This window comes from Bos indicus, chromosome 8 (genome assembly GCF_029378745.1).
Source record: "Bos indicus isolate NIAB-ARS_2022 breed Sahiwal x Tharparkar chromosome 8, NIAB-ARS_B.indTharparkar_mat_pri_1.0, whole genome shotgun sequence".
Lineage (NCBI taxonomy): Eukaryota > Metazoa > Chordata > Mammalia > Artiodactyla > Bovidae > Bos > Bos indicus.
The window spans coordinates 99,026,140-99,038,961 of record NC_091767.1 but is presented as its reverse complement, the minus strand read 5'-3'; the positions used below and the strand labels follow the sequence as shown (position 1 = coordinate 99,038,961).

At 46.4% G+C, this 12,822-nt stretch overlaps 1 long non-coding RNA gene across 1 annotated transcript; it reads left to right on the top strand.

Annotated features, from left to right (window-relative positions):
* Window positions 1-491: 491 nt before the first annotated feature.
* LOC139184642 (uncharacterized) lies at window positions 492-12,321 on the top strand. Its single transcript, XR_011568191.1, has 3 exons — window positions 492-838; window positions 6,098-6,182; window positions 7,248-12,321. It is a non-coding gene; the product is annotated as an uncharacterized lncRNA (long non-coding RNA).
* Window positions 12,322-12,822: the final 501 nt, after the last annotated feature.

Genomic DNA, 12,822 nt, shown 5'->3' with positions numbered 1-12,822 from the left:
ATAGCCAATATTTTATAATAATTATAAATGGAGTATAACCTTTAAAATTAGGAATCACTATTGTACACTTGTAACTTACATGATATTATACATCAGCTATTCCTCAAAAAGAATTGACCTTTGATACATGCAATTGCATAGATGTATCTCAACACTCTTATGCTGAGTAAAAGAGGCATGACATAAAAGATTTCATTTATATGAAACTCTAAGAAAGACAGACCTATCGACAGGAAGCAGATCAGTCAGGGATGGAAGACTGAGAAAGGGAACCGGAACATTTTAGGATGATGTAAATGTTTTTTATATTGATCATGACACAGACTATACAGGTATATAAATATGTCACCAAATGTATAGATAAAGAGATGTGCTTTAATAGGTAAATTAAACCTTAATAAAATTGATTTTTTAAAGCAAATGCACATCTATGGGGGTTTTACTGGGAAGAAGAAACTGTCTTGGAGGATCTTAAAGTTGCTGGGCATGAGTTTGAGCTGGAATGTCCTGGCATCACGCATGAGGTCAGAGAATCCTGTCTGCTGGGGTTCTGGTGGCAGTTTGAATCCCAACAGTCATACTGGTGTCATTGGCGCGGGCAGTGCTGCTGCTGTTGCTGGTTCAGTGAAAACGTGAAAGTCTCAAAGGGTTGGGGGCTTTGATTTGCACTTTTGTACTTGAGTCATTCACAGTAGTTCCCAGAGAAGCAAGATCTGCCTGGTGACATGGAAAAAGGGATCAAATCCCCAGTCACTTTTCCAGGAAAGCTCCCCTCCACTGCCCCTGGTGCCGATGCTGTGCCTGCAGTGAAGAGGGGCGAAAGGGGAAGCATCCAGAGGTAAGGAGAACATAGCTTTGAGAGCTGAGAGTCCAGTCTGGTGGCCCAAAGCTAGCTAGACAGGACCACGCGTTTCCTAGGGAGGAAGAAAGAGTGAGAGCCCGGAGTTTGTGACCAGGAGAAAGAGCAGAAAGGCATGAGAAAGGATAGCATCTTTAATGTCCTTCCCAGGGGACCCAAATGCCCTGAAGAAAACAGACTCTGTGTCTCAACCCCTACCCTCTCAGAGTTTCCCTCCCAGAGCTGCCTGCCTGTGCCCTCTGCCAGCCCCGGGCACACACACCTCTTGCCTGGATCACTCTACTCAGACACAGAACTGCTGTTTCACCTAACTGGGTTCTTTCCTATACTTTCCCATTTCCAACGTTTGATGGCCACCTGTAGTCACCAGGGTTAGAACCAGGTTTTCCCCTTACCCCCCATTTTACTGAGAAGAAAAATGGAGCCCTGGGAGGTGACATCTAAGTGATGAAATGGAAAGCTTTAGATCCAGTCTGATTCAAGTTCAAGTTTCACTCTCCCACTTACTAGCTCTGTCCAAGTGGACACATCTCTTAAGGTCTTTGAGTCTTCTTTGCCTTAACTGTAAAAGAGGTACAATGACTCCTACACTCTGGGGTTGTCCCAAGGATTACACAAGACTGTGCAGACAGCACCTGCAGGGCATCTACCACATAGTCACCAAAAATGGTCTTTAGGATCAAACAGGGCTGTATCTTGTGGGAAAGGTGGCTGCTCTGGACATCTCTCTGCCTTCTCTGGCCTTTGCTTCTGAATAAATGGACTTCAGCGTTCATTCTGGTCTTTTAGGGCCCATTAGCATCTTTTCTCTTTCCTCCTGAGATCCAAGTAGAGGACTCTAGTACTCGATGGTAGTCTTCTGACCCAACCAGTAATGATACCTTTCTTGCCTACGTAGGCAGGATCTGCCCCCTTTTAGAAGAAGCAAAGGGCAGGATCTACAGCAGGGCAGTGGATGACCACAATTATGGCCACCTAAACCCATTCACATGGAGAAGGCAGTGGCACCCACTCCAGTACTCTTGCCTGGAAAATCCCATGGATGGAGGAGCCTAGTGGGCTGCAGTCCATGGGGTCACTAAGAGTCGGACACGACTGAGCGACTTCACTTTCACACTTCACTTTCATGCATTGGAGAAAGAAATGGCAACCCACTCCAGTGTTCTTGCCTGGAGAATCCCAGGGACAGGGGAGCCTGGTGGGCTGCCGTCTATGGGGTCGCACAGAGTCGGACACGACTGAAGCGACTTAGCAGCAGCAGCAGCAAACCCATTCACATAAGTCACAGGGCAGTGACTGCCACCATATCCCAATGCTGAGCTTTCTTCCCATCCCGGCACAGCAAGCAGGACAAACTGGGGACCAGGATTTATTTTTACAGGTCTCACCATGCCTGGAAGAGAAACTGCAGGCAGGTACACTTGCAAGAAGCTTTCAAACTCCAGATTCAAGATGTCCCTGATCGAGGGCCCGTGTGTATCAGTAACTCACCCCTGGCAATCCCTTCCAACGCCTCCCCAACTCATTCCGCCAGGGGGCGCTCATGAGCCACAGCTACTCAACCCTGATGATTATTTACCTCATTGGTGTAAGCATTGCCTCATCGCGAGGCTTCTCTGAGAGCTCAGTTGGTAAAGAATACGTCCGCAATGCGGGATACCTAGGTTCGGTCCCTGGGTTGCGAAGAGCCCCTGGCGAAGGGAAAGGCTACCCACTCCAGTACTCTGACCTCGAGAAATCCATGGGCTATACAGTCTATGGAGTTGCAAAGGGTCGGACACGATGAGCGACTTTCCCTTTGCATCATCATGATGCCATGACTGTCGAGGAAGCACTTCAAAACTCAGGCCACCAGAGAGACACTCAGATCATCTGTCATAGTCAAGATCCCCAAGGTCATCTTTCACTAGGGTCCTTGGCTCACTTTTCACTTCTGCAATCACAACAAAACCAAAACTTCACAACTTTCTACCCAAGTACTTATTACTAAAGCCTAAATAATAACTATAATCTGATATGATACAGCTCTTCACATAATGTCAATAATGGCTAACACTTCTGAGCACTTCCATTGTCCCAGGAACCATGCTAAGTGCTTGAAATGCATGATTTCATTGATCCCCTCAACACTATACGAGATAGTAACCACTATCATTTCCGTTGCACAGATATGGAACGTGAGGCTCTTAGACTTTTAGTCTAATAGCAGACGGATTGAACCCAGGTCTGCTGTTCTAATTATTATTCCCACCACTACCTTGCATCGTGGATTATAAATCAGAGGGGAACATTTTCTCCTAGCCCCTATGCTGTGGGCACAATATTTTGACATTTAAAACACACACTGTCCTTTAATGGGGCTAACCCGGTGGCTCAGTGGTAAAAATCCACCTGCCAATGCAGGAGACGAGAGTTCAATCCCTGGAGAAGGAAATGGCAAACCACTCCAGTATTCTTGTCTGGGAAATCCCATGGACAGAGGAGCCTGCCAGGCTACATACACTCCATGGGGTTTTAGCAACTAAACTAGGTGACTAAAACAACACAACTTAGCGACACGACTTAGCAACTAAAACCGACACAACAACTGTCCTTTAATACACAGACAATGTGATCCTACCCTTCAGGCCAAGAGGGTCTCAAGAAGCAGCTTAACCTGGTAGTAAGTTGCTGCCAAAGAGAAGAGGAGACTAGTCATTCAGTTAGAACATTTTGCCATTTTCCATCCATCTTTGGTGTCCTGATGTGTGACGGCAGTGATACTGGGTGCCAGGCGCTATGATGGGTTGGGTTTTGGTCGGATGGCATCACCTGGTCCCAGTGCCCTATGGGGTCCTGCCAAGGATCTAGCAAGGCAGACAGGGGCTCTCAGAGCCTCTAGCCTCAGCTCTCTGACTGTGCTCTGATGCCCCGGTCCCCCACTCCTTGCTCCCATGTAAACCTTGGGGACCTCTGGGGGTGCTGGTATGAGCATGTGGGGGAAAAAATCTTCCAGTTCTTTCCTGAGAAGAGGCCCATTGTGCAGGCTTCTAGCACCCTTCCATGAGGCTGGATTTGGCGGGAGCAGGAAGTACATAGTGGAGGAGCAGGATTTTATGACAGCAAGACAAATGATGTGCTCCCTTATTCAGAACCAAATATCCTGCTGATTGGTGTAGGATTAAGATGTAAGTGCTGAGAAAGTCTGAGGAAACAGAGCCCAGTGGGAGGGGCCAGAACAGTAGAAAATGTTTTGAGAACAGAGAGCCTTAAGCCAAGGGGCAGGATTTGGATAAGAAGGACATTCCTGGCAGAGAGCAAAGACTGTACTGAAGGACCAGATGGGGGAGAGGCTGGAGATATGAGATGTTGCTGAGGACCCCACGGGAGCCTGAGCAGGAGAGCAGAGTGGGCGTTGGAGGGGGCGGGCAGTCAGAAGGATGGTCAGGAACAGGGCTGCACCAGGAGCGAAGTGGTTTCCCAGGAATACCAAACTCACAAGGTGTGCTGGACAGAGAGGCAGTGGAGAGGTTTGGGAGCGGGAGTCCAGGAAGGAGGTCCGAATCTGTCACTCATTTCCAACATGTGGGGTTTTCCCCTACATTAGGCAACTCTCTAGCAGCAGCTGGGTGTCAGCTCACATCTGACACTATTGACCCAGAGATGGCATCACATCCTGCAGGTTAAGGGTTCAGTCCCACAAGACCAAACCTCCCCCCCAAACTTCCCCACTTGTGGACACTCAGCCCAAGTCACCTGTGCTCCTGATTGACCGGCTATAGATGAGAACTTCTCATAACCCCGCCTTGGGTTTGATCCATTTGCCAGAGTGGCTCACAGAATTCAGAGGAACACTTTACTTACTCGACAACTGATTTATTAATAAAAGGCGATACCTCAAGAATAAGCAGGTGGAAGAGATGCCTAGCGCAAGGAGGGGGAAGGGCTCAGAGCTCCATGCCCTCTGAGTGCACCACCAGGAGAATCTCCAACCCAGAAGCCTTCTGAACCCCATTCTTTGGGGGGTTTCTGGAGGCTTCCTTACACAGGCATGGTTGATTCCATCATTGGCCATTGGCAAGGGAGGCTGGAGTTGGGGGGTGAGGTGACTGAAAGTTCTAGCCCTCTAATCACTCAGGGTTGTCCACCAGTTCCCCACCCACAGAAGCTTTCCAAAAGTCACCTCATTAACATAACAAAAGATACCTTTATTGTTCTCATCAGGTAGGAAATTCCAAGGGTTTGGGGAGCTCTGTGGTCCTGACAGCTGGGATGAGGAAGAAGTCTAAGTACGTAATACTTACTATAGATCTCAACATTACAGGAGGCAAGTGACATCATCTTGTCACGCAGTCACCAGGTCCTAAACAGGATCCGACACAACTTCCTCTCCTTGGGAACACACTACAGGTCACCTGCAGGCAAGGGGGTGGAGCTGACTTGTGGAATTTAAGAAAAAACTTAGCTATGAAATGCTATCCTCACCCTGAGACTTGCTTTGATAAGCCAGGCTGGAGGTTTGCTTCTAGGTTCACAGCAAGAGATGGAATCTGAGACTTGACCTTGCCGTCTTCCCAGGCTTTAGGCTCTGTGTACCTACCCTCTTCCTAGACTAGTACCATCCCTCATGTCTGAGGGTGTCTTCGGGTGCATGTGTGCTAAGTCACATGAGTCGTGTCTGACTCTTTGTGACTCTGTGGACTGTAGCCTGCCAGGTTCCTCTATCCATGAGATTCTCCAGGCAAGAATACTGGAGTGTGTAGCCATTTCCTTCTTCAGAGGGTCTTCCTGACCCAGGGATAGAACCCGCATCTCTAACATCTCCTGCACTGGGAGGCCAGGTTCTTTACCACTAGCACAACCTAGAAAGCCCAAGGGTGCCTTCAGACCAAAGACAAATCGCCAGGACTGATTTTTCCTTCCAGTCCTATGGATGACACCAAATGCTTGGGAGGAAGCAACCTTCCCCCAGCCTCTGATGTTATCTCTCCTTTCTCTCAACAAGATTCTCTGGACATAGATTCCAACCCCACTCCACTTCTGCTGCCCCTGGGGTCTCCTTAGAATCTGTCCAAGTCTTGAGCAGCTCAGGACTTGGCCCTGGAGACAACTCTCAGAAACAAAGCCCACCCAGAGGGGAGTATCCTGTTTGTCACCTCCCGGGAAAGCCCCTTGGGACACGCTTCACCACCCAGGAATCCTCAGGCATCAGAGATACAGAAGCCCATTAACTGAGCTCTTTCCAACCCCGTTTTTCAGAAAGCTGCACCTCCCTTCCTGCCTCCAGCACCAAGGACTTCCTACATTACCTGTAACTTCCCAGCAGCTCCACCTTGACTGACAGGTATGGATCCTCGGCACTGTGACAATTATTTGTAATGTGTTTATTACGTCTTTCCCTAGGTGAATTGGCAACACCCCCAGCAAGGCTGAGAGCCCCAGCTTAGATCTTAGATAAAAGGAAGCAGAAGTACAGAGAGGTTAAGTTGATCCTCCAAGTTCACAGGGCTAGAAGGGACTCAAGAGCCCAAACTCCTGACTCTCATGCTCTGGTGCCGGACTGTCCAATAGGATAACCACTAGCCACTATGGGAGCTACTTATGTTAAATAAATGAAAATCAAGTAAAATTAAAAATCCACAAAAAATAGAGATGTAGAAAACAAACTTAGGGTTACCAGGGGGTAAGGGTGGGGTGGGATAAATTGGGAAATTGGAACTGACATATACAAACTACTATATATAAAATAGGTAACTAATAAGGATATTGCATGGCACAGGGAACTCTACTCAGTACTCTGTAAGAACCTATATGGGAAAAGAATCTGAACCATATATAAGCTTGTATGTATAACTCATTCACTTTACTGTACACCTGAAACTAACACCGCATTATAGATCAACTAGACTCCAATAAAAATCCACTTTCTTGGTCGTAGAATTGTCACACACTCCAAGTGCTCACCAGCCACGTGCCTGGTGGTTACCACATCAGAGAGTGTTAAGTTCTTCCATCCTCATGGCAAGTTCTGCCAGACAACCTGATGCTTCTCACGTATACATTTGGGCAAGAAGTCAGGCCTCTGTGGTGGCTCTGGCAGGTAAAGAATCTGCCTGTAATGCAGAAAACACAAGAGGCATGGATTCGATCCCTGGGTCAGGAAGGAGGAAATGGCAACCCACTCCAGGATCCTTGCCTGGAAAATCCCATGGACAGAGGAGCCTAGCGGGCTGCAGTCCATGTGGTGGCAAAGAGTCAGACAGGACTGAGTGAGTGAGCACATGCACACACAGGGGGCAAAGTCACTCCCAGCCCACCACCCTCGCTACCCCATCTCTCCACTAAAATAGCCCCCAATGCCTCTTCAGGGCAGCATGACCCTGACTTGTCTTTCTCTTCTTGCTGCCAGCTTGGCCCAGTCTCCAGGAGGGTGGCAGGAACCCTCAGTACCCAGACACAAGGAAAGAAGGTGATTTGAGGGCTGAGCCTGCGTGACCAGCCCTCCTGCATGCGCAGTGGCAGTCCCACAGGAGAAGGGCCGTGAGTGAGTCCCCCGCCGTGGCCAGACCAAGGGGCAGACGCCCTCAGCCTCACTCTGGACGCAGCTGACCTTTCTCGGGAATCGGCATGTCCTCCCGGCCCCCAAGTTGCATTATGGCTGTCCCCAGCCTCTACTAGCTTCTGGAGGTTTTAAGGCCAAAGAAATCCCCCCCTCCTTTTTTTTTTTTCATAAAGCCCTGGATTTCTCTTGGCTTCTCTACACTCAGAGCTTGCATCTGGAGAAGAAAACCAGCAACCACATGGTTTCTTTTTAGAAAGAAACTTGACTGAAGGAACGTGCCCAGCAGGCTGCCCGCTGGCCCCAAGCGGCACCTGGGCTGGGTCTCCTCTACTGTTCGAACCCCTCTCCCCAGGGACACCCTGGTCCTTCTCCTCATCTATCTCCTACTCGCAGCATCCAGCATGGAGAGGGGGGTCCAGCTTCCCCGGTCTCTGCCTCAGCAATCTCAGGTCCATTTCGCATCCTGTTCATTTCTGGTCCAAACACAGACTCCTAATACCAAATGCTCTTTCTAGCTATTGGGCCAGCTTAATTTGCTCTTTTGGGCACCTATCTCCACCCTCTGACTCCAGGGGAGTGAGGAGAGGAGAGAGGCTCTGCATCCTGATGGCATGTCAGTTGATAAAGTGGAAGTCAGGATGCCGAAGTTCTTCCTAAACCAGCATGGAGAATGTATCCTGGGCCCCAGGCTGCAGGGACCAGCCGGTGGAGGCATCCCCATCACCGTCTTCTCCCTTTCCAGTGGTAGCATCTCTAGCAGAGAAACTGTGTCTTTTTCTCGAGGCTTGCACCTCCTCATCAGACTCAGGCAGGAGGTTTTTCAAGGGACACATCCTCCTGAGGAAGAATCTCCCTGTGTGTATGACTGTAGCCCCTTTCTCACCAAGGAGGAGACTGGCACTTGCTTTGGCATTTGGACTTGCAAGTAGTAGGCACTAAGGACCCTCTTCCTGTTGGACAGCACACAGAAAGCAAGCAAATCTTGTAGGAAGAACAGCAGGATGAGGACAGGTATCGCGCCAAAAGGTTGACTGGAAGAAAAAGTATTTGCAAAACGTTTGTTGAAGAGCCACCATCAGTCCATATTCAGAGCTATGTTATTACTAGGAAAATAGCTCATAGAGACTGAGAAGACAATTTTCAAAGGAAACTTTGGAAAAACGGGCAGAACTTATGAAAAGGCAATTCTCACGCAGAGACACAGATGCACATGCAAGGGGGCTGAAATGTCTTAAATGGAATATGTTCCATTTCAATTTCACTAGCCTTAGATGCCTTGCTCCTTTTCAGTCTCTTAATCTAAGTGCTTTCTAAAGAGATCATTTAAATGTAGGCATTTAAATTAAAAAAAAAAATAGAAGACTGTGAGAAGACAGTTTTAACCCATTAGACTGGCAAAAATGAAAAAGAATGATCATTCCCAGTGTGGGCAGGTTGCTCTGTCAAAACCTGTGAAGAGTCTGGAATGTTTTTCCACATGCACGGTTTTTGTATTTCATATACGTGGGTATTGCTGAAGTATGGGCCCTTGGGTCAGGGAAAAGAGTTCTTTATTGATGCAACCAATTCAATATAGTAAAGTGCACTGTCAGTCCCTGACGCCTAGATCCACGGGTAATGCTAGGAGGGCTGGTAAAAATTCTCTTATGAGTGGCAGACAAAGGATGGGAACAAAAAAGATTTCTTCCATTTGTATACAGGGGCAAGGCAGCCATCTCTCTCCTCTCCGGATTGGAAAGAGAAAAATCGTATGCCCCTTGGAGAAGGAATGGGAAGAATCCTGGATTCTCACGCTAACCTTCTGGAATATAAAAACATCTCTCCAAAGGCCAGCTAAGCCCGGTACCTGTCTCAGGCTTTTACAACTGAGAAATGGTTCCAAGGTTCCAGTTCTCATCCCTTCTGACACTTAAACACTAGAGAGATAGTGGTCCAGTATTCCTGACATTTAGGAAGCTGAACCTAGGGATCTAATCCAGGTCATAATCATTTGTCCCACTTGGGGAGAGAAGAGAAATTTTGTTGTCTTTTTGGATTAGAGGAATTAACAAATGGCTGCAGACCTGACGTGCTGCAGTCCATGGGGTCGCAGAGTCAGACACGACTGAGCGAAGAGCTGACTCAGTGGAAAAGACCCTGATGCTGGGGAAGATTGAGGGCAGGAGGAGAAGGGGACGACAGAGGATAAGATGGTTGGATGGCATCACCGACTCGATGGACACGGGTCTGGGTGAACTCCAGGAGTTGGTGATGGACAGGGAGGCCTGGCACGCTGCGATTCATGGGATCACAGAGTCGGACACGACTGAGCAACTGATCTGAACTGAACTGAGTGACTGAACTGAACTGAACTGCAGACCTAATTCTCAGAGTGTATGGAAAATAAAATGTGCCAATGGAAAGTGAAGGCAAACATTCTCAGTCTTCACACCAGGTACATTTCTCTGTCTCAGGAAAAATGCTAGGGCATTTTACAGGAGGACTGAGAAATACAGAGAAGGTTTCTTTTCCCCCTGTAAGACTGCAGAGAGAAAAGGACATTCATTTGGCCTTTGCTGATAGACACATGTATTACTATAGCTCTTTGGGGATGAAATCTAGCCAATCTGTTCTGACCCTACATCTTAATACTCCAGGAATCCCACTTTATAAAATGTAACAGAAATGAAATGCAACCTCAAAAGAATATACATGTAAGAATGCAAATTGCAGGATTGCTAGAAATGGCAACACACGGAAAACAATCAAAATGCCTGCCCAGAAGAAATGTATAAAAGCTGAAACAGTTATACCATGAAGTATGTTGTGGGAATTTTTTCATGTTTATTCTATATCTTCACTTACATGAAGATACCTACATGAAGTGTAAGTAGCTTAAGTAAATATTTACATAGGTGGGAAAGGCAGAACAGAAGAGATGTATAATACACCCATTTCGTAAAACAATGAAAAAGCTTCCACGTACATGTCATATAGGTACATAATTATATGGAGAAAAGATAGGGTAGAACAGACTTTTAATATTAGCTGCTTTGGGGAGAGCGAAGGTGGGAAAGAAAGGGGAAGGGAAGGCTTAAATGCAGCAAAAAAGAAAAATATGCCTAGCTCAATATCAGTAGAAAATTTAGGATATAAAATTCTCTCTGTGATATTACTCTAGGTTTATACAAATTTGAATCTACTCCCGGACAAGGACTAGACTGGGGTGTCGACAAATGAAAATATTCTATCTGGGGGATTCAGGATTTATTTATTCACTCAACAAATAGATTGAATGTCTAATCTGTACGAGGCACTGTTCTCATCCTTGGAAGGATGGCACTAGACGGAATCCTTGAACTCACGGAGTTAACTCTCCCATCAGGGAGACAGGCACTTCAGTCAAGAATAAATGTGGTGATAAGTGCTATGACGAAAAATTAAACAGGAGAAGGGCCAGGGTGATGGGGTTGCCATTCTAAACAGGGTGACCAGGAACGGCCTCTCTCTCTCACCTGAGCAGGGACCTAAAGAAAGTAGGAAAGCAGTCACGTGCGTTTTCCTCCCCAGGTCAAGCCTCCGCAGGCTCTTAGCTTTACCTTACATGGTCATTTCTGAACCCTCTCTCCAGGGCCCTCCAGTAAAGCCCCAAACCCAATGCAGCCCTCTTCCACAAGGTTTGACTAGCAATGAGTGGAGGCGATGAGTGCGTACCTAGCTTTCTCCCCTGGGGACGTACGCCATGTTGTACGTAGAATAAAATTCTTCTGGAGGCAGTATGATGTCAGTGAAAAGTACATAATCTGGAGGCAAGTGTTCTAGATTCAGTGCTTCCTGGGGGCATTGCATGACCTTGAGCAAGTAATTTTTTTTTTTCTCTCTGGGATCTTGAGCAAGTTATTAGCTGCATGGCCTTGAGCAAGTTATTTATTCTTGGGACCTTCTCAATAAAATGAGGGTTGGGGGGTTAATAATCCTATCTACTTCCATAGAAACCATTAATTTTAAAGACTTACTGGATGCCTGGTACATAAACAGAGCTAAAAAGACCTAGCTCTTATTGTTACTACTGCATAGCTCTTACAGTTACTACTGCTACTGCGAATATTTTAAGGGTTGACTCTTGCAGTGTGGACTCCCATTGAACTCGTAGAGTTGTGAGGGCCTGATTGAAACTTACAAATGGTCAGCCCTTTTTTCTTAAGACTTACCTCCTATTGTTAAGGGAGGAAGGGAGAAAGAGAAGACAGGGATGGGGTGCTGCTGCTCTGAATCAGGCAGCCCCAGCAGGCCTCTCTGAGGAGGCAATAATCAAGCTGAACAAAGTAGGCAGGCAAGATATTTTCATTGTCAAGGAAAGGAGTGTGCATGAAGGAATATGTACCCAACTCAAAGGTGCTCTGGAACTCTAAACAACTGAACCAAACCAATGCAACCTGAAACATTTTTTACACCTGGAATGCTTGTCATATCATGAATAAAAAAGTAATTTGTATTAGTGTTCTTTTTTAATCTTTTATCAAAAATATCAAGTAGAAATCATTTTTATATGTTGTTGAAATACGTAGCCTCATCATGCATCGGTTCATGATTCATACATGGTTCGTATTTGTTTAATATGTCAGGTTTTTTAAACAGGACATCTCTGAAATTTTGGCATAACCCTATCACAGAAAAAAAAAAAAAAAGGATTCTCAGTTTATTATTTGGGTCACTCATACAAGTAAAGTTATGAAAAAATATTTTTGAGATTTTTTTTTTTTAGAGGAATAACATGATTTGAAGAATTCCAAAAAGCTTCTTCCCCTCCCCCCTTTTGCCCTGAAATCCCTAAAGTAAATACTTACCAGGAATTTGGAAATATCACTTTCTAATGGGAGGGGAGGCCCACAAAAACATACGGGAAAAATTAATACATAAAACATTAGGCAATGTTAATTACCTACAAAAAGCAGGATAAGGGTCTAGAGCAGTGGTCCCCAACCTTTTTTTTTTTTTGGCACCAGGGACCAGTTTCATAGAAGACAATTTTTCCTTGGATGGGCGTAGGGGGAGGGGGGTGGTTTTGGGATGATTGAAGCACATTTAGTGTGCACTTTATATTATTATTATTACATTGAGATACATAATGAAATAAATTATACAGGCCACCACAATGCAGAATCAGTGGGAACCCTGAGCTTGTTTTCCTGAGCTCAAGCAGTAATGCGAAGCAATGGGGAGCAGCTATAAATGTAAGTGAAGTTTTGCTCACTCACCCACCACTCACCACCTGGTGAATTGCACAGCAAGTAATAGGTTGGGAACCCCTGATCTAGAGGGAGATGAGGGCTGCTGTTTTAAATAGGGTGGTCAGTGATGAGGAAAACCCAGATAAAGACAAAGCATGAGAAATCTGAGGAAGGCTTCCAGCAATCACAAAGGAGAGAACAGTGAGCCCAGA